The 12610-nt window shown below is 53.7% G+C and overlaps 1 protein-coding gene across 1 annotated transcript in view; it reads left to right on the forward strand.

Annotated features, from left to right (window-relative positions):
- The window catches only part of LOC138945589 (uncharacterized), a 291977-nt gene that overhangs the window by 123187 nt on the left and 156180 nt on the right, over window positions 1-12610 (forward strand). The window lies entirely within an intron of this gene.

Here is a 12610-nt window from a genome sequence, read left to right on the forward strand (position 1 = left end):
GGGGCCAGGAGGGGGACAGTGGGGCCAGGAGGGGGCCAGTGGGGCCAGGAGGGGGACAGTGGGGCCAGTGGGGCCAGGAGAGGGACAGTGGGGCCAGGAGGGGGACAGTGGGGCCAGGAGGGGGACAGTGGGGCCAGGAGGGGGACAGTGGGGCCAGGAGGGGGACAGTGGGGCCAGGAGGGGGACAGTGGGGCCAGGAGGGGGCCAGTGGGGCCAGGAGGGGGACAGTGGGGCCAGGAGGGGGACAGTGGGGCCAGGAGGGGGCCAGTGGGGCCAGGAGGGGGACAGTGGGGCCAGTGGGGCCAGGAGGGGGACAGTGGGGCCAGGAGGGGGACAGTGGGGCCAGGAGGGGGACAGTGGGGCCAGGAGGGGGACAGTGGGGCCAGGAGGGGGCCATTGGGGCCAGGAGGGGGACAGTGGGGCCAGGAGGGGGACAGTGGGGCCAGGAGGGGGACAGTGGAGCCAGGAGGGGGACAGTGGGGCCAGGAGGGGGACAGTGGGGCCAGGAGGGGGACAGTGGGGCCAGGAGGGGGACAGTGGGGCCAGGAGGGGGACAGTGGGGCCAGGAGGGGGACAGTGGGGCCAGGAGGGGGACAGTGGGGCCAGGAGGGGGACAGTGGGGCCAGGAGGGGGACAGTGGGGCCAGGAGGGGGACAATGGGGCCAGGAGGGGGACAGTGGGGCCAGGAGGGGGACAGTGGGGCCAGGAGGGGGCCATTGGGGCCAGGAGGGGGACAGTGGGGCCAGGAGGGGGCCATTGGGGCCAGGAGGGGGACAGTGGGGCCAGGAGGGGGCCATTGGGGCCAGGAGGGGGCCATTGGGGCCAGGAGGGGGACAGTGGGGCCAGGAGGGGGACAGTGGGGCCAGGAGGGGGCCATTGGGGCCAGGAGGGGGACAGTGGGGCCAGGAGGGGGACAGTGGAGCCAGGAGAGGGCCATGGGGCCAGGAGGGGGCCAGTGGGGCCAGGAGGGGGCCATTGGGGCCAGGAGGGGGCCAGTGGGGCCAGGAGGGGGACAGTGGGACCAGGAGGGGGACAGTGGGGCCAGGAGGGGGACAGTGGGGCCAGGAGGGGGACAGTGGGGCCAGGAGGGGGACAGTGGGGCCAGGAGGGGGACAGTGGGGCCAGGAGGGGGACAGTGGGGCCAGGAGGGGGACAGTGGGACCAGGAGGGGGACAGTGGGGCCAGGAGGGGGCCAGTGGGGCCAGGAGGGGGACAGTGGGGCCAGGAGGGGGACAGTGGGGCCAGGAGGGGGCCAGTGGGGCCAGGAGGGGGACAGTGGGGCCAGGAGGGGGACAGTGGGGCCAGGAGGGGGACAGTGGGGCAAGGAGGGGGACAGTGGGGCCAGGAGGGGGACAGTGGGGCCAGGAGGGGGACAGTGGGGCCAGGAGGGGGACAGTGGGGCCAGGAGGGGGACAGTGGAGCCAGGAGGGGGACAGTGGGGCCAGGAGGGGGACAGTGGGGCCAGGAGGGGGACAGTGGGGCCAGGAGGGGGACAGTGGGGCCAGGAGGGGGACAGTGGGGCCAGGAGGGGGACAGTGGAGCCAGGAGGGGGACAGTGGGGCCAGGAGGGGGACAGTGGGGCCAGGAGGGGGACAGTGGGGCCAGGAGGGGGACAGTGGGGCCAGGAGGGGGACAGTGGGGCCAGGAGGGGGACAGTGGGGCCAGGAGGGGGACAGTGGGGCCAGGAGGGGGACAGTGGGGCCAGGAGGGGGACAGTGGGGCCAGGAGGGGGCCAGTGGGGCCAGGAGGGGGACAGTGGGGCCAGGAGGGGGACAGTGGGGCCAGGAGGGGGACAGTGGGGCCAGGAGGGGGACAGTGGGGCCAGGAGGGGGACAGTGGGGCCAGGAGGGGGACAGTGGGGCCAGGAGGGGGACAATGGGGCCAGGAGGGGGACAGTGGGGCCAGGAGGGGGACAGTGGGGCCAGGAGGGGGACAGTGGGGCCAGGAGGGGGACAATGGGGCCAGGAGGGGGACAGTGGGGCCAGGAGGGGGACAGTGGGGCCAGGAGGGGGACAGTGGGGCCAGGAGGGGGCCATTGGGGCCAGGAGGGGGCCATTGGGGCCAGGAGGGGGACAGTGGGGCCAGGAGGGGGACAGTGGGGCCAGGAGGGGGACAGTGGGGCCAGGAGGGGGACAATGGGGCCAGGAGGGGGACAGTGGGGCCAGGAGGGGGACAGTGGGGCCAGGAGGGGGCCATTGGGGCCAGGAGGGGGACAGTGGGGCCAGGAGGGGGCCATTGGGGCCAGGAGGGGGACAGTGGGGCCAGGAGGGGGACAGTGGAGCCAGGAGGGGGACAGTGGGGCCAGGAGGGGGACAGTGGGGCCAGGAGGGGGACAGTGGGGCCAGGAGGGGGACAGTGGGGCAAGGAGGGGGACAGTGGGGCCAGGAGGGGGACAGTGGGGCCAGGAGGGGGACAATGGGGCCAGGAGGGGGACAGTGGGGCCAGGAGGGGGACAGTGGAGCCAGGAGGGGGACAGTGGGGCCAGGAGGGGGACAGTGGGGCCAGGAGGGGGACAGTGGGGCCAGGAGGGGGACAGTGGGGCAAGGAGGGGGACAGTGGGGCCAGGAGGGGGACAGTGGGGCCAGGAGGGGGACAGTGGGGCCAGGAGGGGGACAGTGGGGCCAGGAGGGGGACAGTGGGGCCAGGAGGGGGACAGTGGAGCCAGGAGGGGGACAGTGGGGCCAGGAGGGGGACAGTGGGGCCAGGAGGGGGACAGTGGGGCCAGGAGGGGGACAGTGGGGCCAGGAGGGGGACAGTGGGGCCAGGAGGGGAACAGTTGGGCCAGGAGGGGGACAGTGGGGCCAGGAGGGGGACAGTGGGGCCAGGAGGGGGACAGTGGGGCCAGGAGGGGGACAGTGGGGCCAGGAGGGGGACAGTGGGGCCAGGAGGGGGACAGTGGGGCCAGGAGGGGGACAGTGGGGCCAGGAGGGGGACAGTGGGGCCAGGAGGGGGACAGTGGGGCCAGGAGGGGGCCAGTGGGGCCAGGAGGGGGACAGTGGGGCCAGGAGGGGGACAGTGGGGCCAGGAGGGGGACAGTGGGGCCAGGAGGGGGACAGTGGGGCCAGTGGGGCCAGGAGGGGGACAGTGGGGCCAGGAGGGGGACAGTGGGGCCAGGAGGGGGCCAGTGGGGCCAGGAGGGGGACAGTGGGGCCAGGAGGGGGACAGTGGGGCCAGGAGGGGGACAGTGGGGCCAGGAGGGGGACAGTGGGGCCAGTGGGGCCAGGAGGGGGACAGTGGGGCCAGTGGGGCCAGGAGGGGGACAGTGGGGCCAGTGGGGCCAGGAGGGGGCCAGTGGGGCCAGGAGGGGGACAGTGGGGCCAGGAGGGGGACAGTGGGGCCAGGAGGGGGACAGTGGGGCCAGGAGGGGGCCAGTGGGGCCAGGAGGGGGACAGTGGGGCCAGGAGGGGGACAGTGGGGCCAGGAGGGGGACAGTGGGGCCAGTAGAGGGACAGTGGGGCCAGGAGGGGGACAGTGGGGCCAGGAGGGGGACAGTGGGGCCAGGAGGGGGACAGTGGGGCCAGGAGGGGGACAGTGGGGCCAGGAGGGGGACAGTGGGGCCAGGAGGGGGACAGTGGGACCAGGAGGGGGACAGTGGGACCAGGAGGGGGACAGTGGAGCCAGGAGGGGGACAGTGGGGCCAGGAGGGGGACAGTGGGGCCAGGAGGGGGACAGTGGGGCCAGGAGGGGGACAGTGGGGCCAGGAGGGGGACAGTGGGGCCAGGAGGGGGACAGTGGAGCCAGGAGGGGGACAGTGGGGCCAGGAGGGGGACAGTGGGGCAAGGAGGGGGACAGTGGGGCCAGGAGGGGGACAGTGGAGCCAGTAGAGGGACAGTGGGGCCAGGAGGGGAACAGTGGGGCCAGGAGGGGGACAGTGGGGCCAGGAGGGGGACAGTGGGGCCAGTAGGGGGACAGTGGGGCCAGGAGGGGAACAGTTGGGCCAGGAGGGGGACAGTGGGGCCAGGAGGGGGACAGTTGGGCCAGGAGGGGGACAGTGGGGCCAGGACTCAACTCAACTCAACTCAACTCAAATTTTATTGGCTTCAATTTTCACATAGAAGAATTTGTCTTGCGCTTGGGATTAAGACATAGGCAGAAAGTAAGAGTATAACATATAAAAACAGCATTCATATCACATTTCATGTATCACACACAGTAATCACTAGTATAGGCCTAGGCCTACAAATATCACATTTGTCCCTGTATCATACATGCAAATAAATAGTATCACATTTTCCACGTATCACACACAATATATACATTACATAACATACAGCAAGTTTCCATCTCCCGCGCCCCCCCCCCCCCCCCTCCCACACATACATATCCTCGCACGTGCGTCGACTCCATACAAATGACATCATCAGTCCATTAACTAAAATGCACAATGACTAGTAGAGGGTACATGATACTCAATACGTGCTCAACTAGACCTGCTAACTAAAATAATAACAGAAACAAAAACAAGGACTGGGCACTGTTACGACTCAACTCCAAACAACTCTTGGTTAGCCGAGACTGAAATATTTTGTTGCGCCATTAGGGTAAGAGTCTACGAGACCTTGGAAACGAAGTAATGACGTCACTAGTATGAGAATCTACATGTTGGATCAACGTCATTACTGCGTCATTAATATGCGATTTTACGTAACTCATGGAGTTGCATTGTGGGATGAAAACAGTTATTGGAGAAGGCAACGGAACCGCTAATGGAACAGATCTAGAACCATTACGGTCGCTCTATTTGCCGGGTTCTGAGAGGCTATAAGTGGGAAACAAGACACAGGATAGTGCCACAAATGGAAAGAAGATTTGCGTGAGCCGTAAAGCAAGCCGTAAAGCAAGTCGGAACAAGAATCATGTTAACCACCGATGAAAAGCCACCGGCATCCAAGCTGCCATCCCAAGGCCTGAGATGTAATCCGCAGCCGCACAGACTCGTTTAGTCGTGTCCGGAAAGGAGCATCAAGAGGTAAGTTATTCCGTAATTAAAGTGTCCGTCAAGTAAGGAGTGTTCTTTAGTCTTACTCAAAGGAGCATCAAGAGGTAAGGTGTCGTTGTAATATCGAGCGTCCATCAAGGAACAGCTATTATACACTCACATCTATATCGCATATATTTGTTTTAGAATGTTTAATGAAGTTAATCATAAACGTACATGCTGCAAGTTAGTTCGGCATATATAGATCTAGTATTTTATTCAGTAACCATGCTTGGTTTGTCTGCGAACCGCCCGACATGAAGATAGGGCAATAAGTCAAAATTAACCTTGATCCTAGGATACCGTTGTTAATAACAAGTATTACCTTTGATCCAGGGGTTCGAGCGTCTGGGATCCGCTGGGATAAGGGTGAACTAACCAAGCTACGCCACCAGTGTGATCCACCAGCGAGGAGCAAAAGGAGCTCGTCTACTAATTATCATCATCATCCAGTGATCTTCATCAAGTTCGTCACTGCTACGGTCATCATGTGAATCCAGGCTTCCATCAGGACATTCGGACTTTGTAACTAACCAGCCCATTTGAGATAAGTCCAGTTCGACATAAAAACTAGCTGTCAATGCAAGAACAATTAATTATGAACGCGAATTCGTTAGATCTAAAATAGAAATAGTTTGTTAAAGAATCCGGAAATATTACCAACCAATAAATTATTCATCAAGCTAAATCATCAGTGTTTCACGAGATTGATTTGAAGCATGACTGTTGTAAAGTATTGAATAGAACTTTGGTGTGTTCTTAGATATTGTATATATATCTAAAACACAAGGTAAAAAGTGGAACTGCAACAATGGGGGCTCTGTCCGGAGATCTATACTGAACTCGTGTTCGTACCTAAGAAAAACTTGCATTGACAACTGGTTTACCCCATAAATTAGTTAGTCAATTTATCCGTGAAGCGACGGAATTTAGAATATTTTCTGGAAAATCTTTCTTCATTTCTTTCTTCAAAATTCAAAATCGTTTCCTGCTTCATGTCGGATTCACTCATATACAGACCAGACGGTGTATGGTAAGTAGAATATTTAAATTATTTCTGTAAGAAGAAATTTTAAATAACTCCGTGTTTGATTTGGGTACATTCTGCCCAAAGAATCTTCGCGATCGCTGTTGTTCACGAACAGCGTTTTTGCTAAATTAATTCGTGGAAGGATTTCCATCTAGTTCGTCGAATAGTATCATAGTCATAAGGTAAGACATAGAATTGATGTTCGACAACTTCACGGGAAATTGGCAGTTTACTAACTAACTGTCGGTTCGAATTATACTCTCAAGTTCTGATCAAAACGGTGAGTGTGTTATAATTCCAACCAGGATGGACGCTCGATAGTACTAGGACCTTAGTTTAAGTTCAGATTAAATTATAACTCTAGTCGGAGTAACATTTAAAACGTGTTGCTTATTTAAGTTGTGCTTCACATTATTAGTTATCTATAACCCGCGGGTTGATAGTTAATAGTGGGGAAAACTTCTGTGGGTGTGTTTGACAGACTGAAGGTCGTCATCACATAAGGCTTTGTAAGGCAACTTACTCAGCGACACACCGCTAAGTCCGAGTTAGTCGTTTCGGTTCAAGATAGAGACGAAGGACAGGTGTAGGAAAAATCACGTGCGCGTGTAACATTGTTTGTACCAGTGTTGAAAGGTTGAACAATACCTGCGGGTAAGAGTCTTCCATATTAGAGTACCACCAAGAGTGGATGTACCAAAGTTTTGTATTTTGAGGGATTACATAAAATGGCTGATACCAGACATCATCAGCACTACACCAGATTCTCGTCAACTGTGGGCATAGACCCAGAATATACAGAAGGAGCAAATCTGATTGATATCACCAATCTAGGTGATGACGACCACGCCGCTCAGCCTGTGAACGGACATGTCGAGCAGGCCGTTCCATCAAGTCCCAGCGTCAGTTCGATCAAGGAATTGATCACCATGGGGAAAGAGTTTGGTTTGGAGGGAAAGGAACTACAGTCATTCGTCCAAGGGGAGAGGGATAAAGAAGCTCAAGAGCGTGAACATGAGCGAGAAGCTCAAGAGCGTGAACATGAGCGAGCAGCTCAAGAGCGTAAAGATGAGCGCCAATTCAAAGAGAATGAGAGAGACAGACTCTTTAGGATAGAAGAGCTGCGCATTCAGAGCGAGGTTCAGATGAACACGAATGAAAACGCAGCTCATCCTTCCCAATCCTCACATGACCATGATCCCCGTTTCATTCCCAAAATCCCTTACCTTGATGACAAGGATGACGTTGAATCCTGGCTCAAACAGTTTGAACACTATGCCAGAGATATGAATTTGGACGAATCAAAGAAAGCCTCCCGGCTGATATACTTCTTGAAAGGTAAGGCCCGAACCATCGTGTCCAAAATGGACGATGAGGATGTTGACGACTATGAAAAGGTGAAGAGCGCGTTATTTGAAGGATTCCAGCTCACCGCTGAGCAATATCGCATGAAATTCCGCAATACTAGACGTAATCCCGCGGAAACTTACAAAGAACACATCACTAGACTCGATCGGTACCTAACCAAGTGGATCGAGCTTGATCCGTGCGAGAAAACTGTCAAAGGATTAACCGATTTGATCCTGCGAGAGCAGTCCTTGCAGTCAATGCCTTCCGATCTCGCCGTGCATGTCAAAGACCGGAACCCGATCAATGCCAAGGAGATGGGAAAACTCGCGTCCGATTATGAGCTGAACAGAAGCCAAAATAAATTGAGACCGACACCAACGCGAACTCCTCAGGACGGAACGAAACGTTTTGAGAAGGATCATAAACCATCACCTCAACAAGGTAAAAGATCTTCTTTGACACCGGCGGAACGCGAAAAACTCCGAGAAGCAGGACTATGCTTCTATTGTCGTGTAGGTCTACACCGTTCGAGCGATTGTCCCTTACGGAAAAAAGGCAACACCGCCGGAGCTGTGACGGTTGAAGATGTCCGACGCGAAACACAGGGAAGAAAATCCCCGTTAGATAAATTGTGTCGAGACTGCACCACAAAAAAGTTTTCGGATCTAGTTGACGTCAAAGTCAACGGCAAACGAGTGACCGCCCTGAGAGACTCGGGCTGTAGCTCGATTGTGGTGGCCGCACATCTTGTGCCGGCCGACAAAATGACTGGTCAGAGAAAGAGGACCACGTTAGCGGACAAAAGTAAAGTCCGGTACTGCGAGACCGCGATCATTCATGTGGATTCGCCCTTCTTCTGCGGAGAGACAGAAGTCGTGGTCATGGCGGATCCCATAATGCCGGTGCTCATAGGGGAGTTCCATGGAACTCAGAACGACAGGAGGAAAACACCGATTTTCCCTGTCAGAGAACCTGCCTGGTATCACGACAGCGCTGAGACAGTCGCTGGGGCCGTAGATACCAGAGCACAGTCCAAATTGGACAATGATAGAGACAAATCTGCGAGTAAGCCAAGTAGCCGGGAGCCAACATCGGATATGTTTACTCCAAAGGACTTACGCGAGGCTCAGAAGACAGATCCTTCGTTAGACAGCATCAGGAAACAAGCTGCTACCAGAGAAGAGAGAGGCCACATGAGGGTCGTGGAAAAGAATGGTATCTTGTACCAGTCGACGTTCAATCGGAAAGGAGAGGAGTCTTTGAAGGTTATTCTTCCCAAATCGTTCCGTAGTAAGGTGCTCGCATTCGGCCATGATTATCCAATGGCAGGACACCAAGGTCAGCGTCGTACCGCCGAAAGGATTAGACGCGAATTTTGGTGGCCATGCTGTGGTGTTGAGATCCGCCGCTACTGCTTGTCATGTGACGCTTGCCGGCGATCCGCGCCAAAACACCTTACGAAGAAGGTCCCATTGGGCAAGATGCCAGTGTTCGAGACTGCTTTCAGAAGAGTAGCAGTCGATATCATCGGGCCTATTCTTCCTATGTCTGAGAACAAAAAACGGTACATCCTCGTCATGGTTGACTGTGCCACCCGCTACCCTGAAGCTGTCGCGTTGAAGGACATCCACGCCGAGACAGTAGCCGATGCTTTGTGGGATTTTTGGACTAGACTCGGTATCCCAAGTGAAATATTGTCTGATAACGGGAGCCAGTTCACAGGCACTCTGATGCAGGAAGTCACTGAACTCCTCCGCATCAAAAGGAAAACCTCTGCGGTATTTCATCCAGCTGGAAATGGTTTGTGCGAGAGAATGAATGGCACGTTAAAGAACATGCTCAAAAAGATGTGCATAGAACAGCCCAAAGCATGGGATACGTTCATCTCTGCATTACTGTTCGCATACCGCGAGACTCCTCAAGAGAGTTTAGGTTTCTCGCCATTTGAACTGTTGTTCGGGCGTACTGTCAGAGGACCAATGCAACTCTTGAGACAGATTTGGACAGATGAGAGCGTCTCAGATGAGGTCAAAACCACTGCGGAATATGTAGTGAACCTTCGTGAGAGGATCGAAGAGACCTGTTTGCTTGCTCGAGAGAACTTGAAAAAAGCATCAGTGCGATCTGCTCAATATTACGATCGTAAAGCCAAACCAAGGTCGCTAAAACCAGGAGAGAAAGTCCTGATTCTCAAGCCATTGAAAACAAACAAACTGGAACTCACTTGGCAAGGTCCATTTGAAGTGTTAGAGAAGTTGAATGATTTCGACTACAAAGTCCAAGTAAGGAGGAAGGAAAAAGTATTCCATGTCAACCTCCTCAAGTCTTACGTCGAACGTGAGCAACCTGTCACCGATGGAACAATTCCGGTTGCAGTAGTCGAAGAAGAAGAGGAAGAAGTGATCGTCTCAGTAGTGGTAGAGGAGGACGAAACCACTAACGACGACATCTTCAGGTTGGACAGTCAGAGGACTATCCCAACATTTGAGACAAAGCGCACAGAAGGTTTAGACCACGTGCACTTTTCAGAGAAACTCACTCAGTCACAGCGAACTGAAGCGAGACAGATCTGCGCGGACAGACTAGATAATCTGACCGACGTACCACTCACCACGAATCTGACTACGTGTCGAATCGAGGTCACAGGCAAGAAACCGGTCTATATAAGACCACGCCCCATTCCACATGCGTATGTGAAGATGGTGGAGAATGAAGTCGAAGAGATGTTGAAGCTAGGAGTCATCGAACCCGCCAACTCAGCTTACAATTCACCCATTGTTCTCGTCAAAAAGAAAGAAGGAGGGAAGTACAATCAACTACATCCCAGGAAAGGACAACCTAGGTGCCGACTATTTGAGTCGCATCAACTGAGTTTCAGAGTCCAGAAGGAAAATTTGTCCACCCCGTTGGAGTAGTGAGGCCAAACTGGCCGCGACAGGCTCATGCGGATCTACTCCAAAAAGTGAAAACAATGGTATAGACTATATTGTATTGTATTGTATATTGAGTCGTATAAACAGAAACGAAATAAGATTTCGCTTGTCCACCCCCCGGGGTTATGTTACGACTCAACTCCAAACAACTCTTGGTTAGCCGAGACTGAAATATTTTGTTGCGCCATTAGGGTAAGAGTCTACGAGACCTTGGAAACGAAGTAATGACGTCACTAGTATGAGAATCTACATGTTGGATCAACGTCATTACTGCGTCATTAATATGCGATTTTACGTAACTCATGGAGTTGCATTGTGGGATGAAAACAGTTATTGGAGAAGGCAACGGAACCGCTAATGGAACAGATCTAGAACCATTACGGTCGCTCTATTTGCCGGGTTCTGAGAGGCTATAAGTGGGAAACAAGACACAGGATAGTGCCACAAATGGAAAGAAGATTTGCGTGAGCCGTAAAGCAAGCCGTAAAGCAAGTCGGAACAAGAATCATGTTAACCACCGATGAAAAGCCACCGGCATCCAAGCTGCCATCCCAAGGCCTGAGATGTAATCCGCAGCCGCACAGACTCGTTTAGTCGTGTCCGGAAAGGAGCATCAAGAGGTAAGTTATTCCGTAATTAAAGTGTCCGTCAAGTAAGGAGTGTTCTTTAGTCTTACTCAAAGGAGCATCAAGAGGTAAGGTGTCGTTGTAATATCGAGCGTCCATCAAGGAACAGCTATTATACACTCACATCTATATCGCATATATTTGTTTTAGAATGTTTAATGAAGTTAATCATAAACGTACATGCTGCAAGTTAGTTCGGCATATATAGATCTAGTATTTTATTCAGTAACCATGCTTGGTTTGTCTGCGAACCGCCCGACATGAAGATAGGGCAAGAAATCAAAATTAACCTTGATCCTAGGATACCGTTGTTAATAACAAGTATTACCTTTGATCCAGGGGTTCGAGCGTCTGGGATCCGCTGGGATAAGGGTGAACTAACCAAGCTACGCCACCAGTGTGATCCACCAGCGAGGAGCAAAAGGAGCTCGTCTACTAATTATCATCATCATCCAGTGATCTTCATCAAGTTCGTCACTGCTACGGTCATCATGTGAATCCAGGCTTCCATCAGGACATTCGGACTTTGTAACTAACCAGCCCATTTGAGATAAGTCCAGTTCGACATAAAAACTAGCTGTCAATGCAAGAACAATTAATTATGAACGCGAATTCGTTAGATCTAAAATAGAAATAGTTTGTTAAAGAATCCGGAAATATTACCAACCAATAAATTATTCATCAAGCTAAATCATCAGTGTTTCACGAGATTGATTTGAAGCATGACTGTTGTAAAGTATTGAATAGAACTTTGGTGTGTTCTTAGATATTGTATATATCTAAAACACAAGGTAAAAAGTGGAACTGCAACAGGCACAACATTTACACGTGTGTGACCTACTTACATCAAGTGCCTGTGATCTATAAATAACAATGATTGCGTTTAAAGTAAAACATGAATAATGCCGATGTTTGCTAACAATGAATACATAAAAACTAAGATAAGAATGTATGTGCTTTCATAATATGATTATTTTATAAAACACAATGGGGAAATTTGGAAAATAATTTTATACGAAACTGCGCACATCGAGTCGAGCTCTGTAGCGTGTGTGTTCGGAGGCAGGAGACACACATGGCTGTGGATATTAATTGTTGTGAGATTCGGTGGATTAAAAAGGATACCCCGACTTCGGCAGGGCAGAAGGAGGTACAAGACGGTGTGCTGTATTGCTGTGTGTGAGTGTGCTGTGCAGACCTTCTGTGTTATGTGCATGTTCTATTCGTCTGCTGTCCGTAGGCTTCCTCTGAGGGCCTATTGTGTACAAGGGGAGGTCACTTCCGCCTTATAAACAAACACATGTGGAGACCCACAGAAATACCATAGCATCGTAATGAAAGAGGGCACAAATACTGATAACAGCAAGGTAAGACAAGTCTAGGACATTATTTCTAGGACTGACTAAGCAATAGAACAACAGGGGAGGGGAACAGTGGGGCCAGGAGGGGGACAGTGGGGCCAGGAGGGGGAAATGGGTGGTGCATCAAAGCAAGCAACTAACTTTATAACATCTATATATATACGACTTGTGTCTGTCTGTCTGTGTGTGTGTGTGTGTGTGTCTTTGCGATGCACGGCCAAAGTTCTCGATGGATCTGCTTTAAATTTGGTGGGCTTATTCAGAGAGACCCCGGACACAACCTCATCGATGAGATATTTCAACACGTGCTCTCAGCGCAGCGCTGAACCGAT

This window comes from Littorina saxatilis, linkage group LG13 (assembly GCF_037325665.1).
Source record: "Littorina saxatilis isolate snail1 linkage group LG13, US_GU_Lsax_2.0, whole genome shotgun sequence".
In the NCBI taxonomy this organism is placed as follows: domain Eukaryota; kingdom Metazoa; phylum Mollusca; class Gastropoda; order Littorinimorpha; family Littorinidae; genus Littorina; species Littorina saxatilis.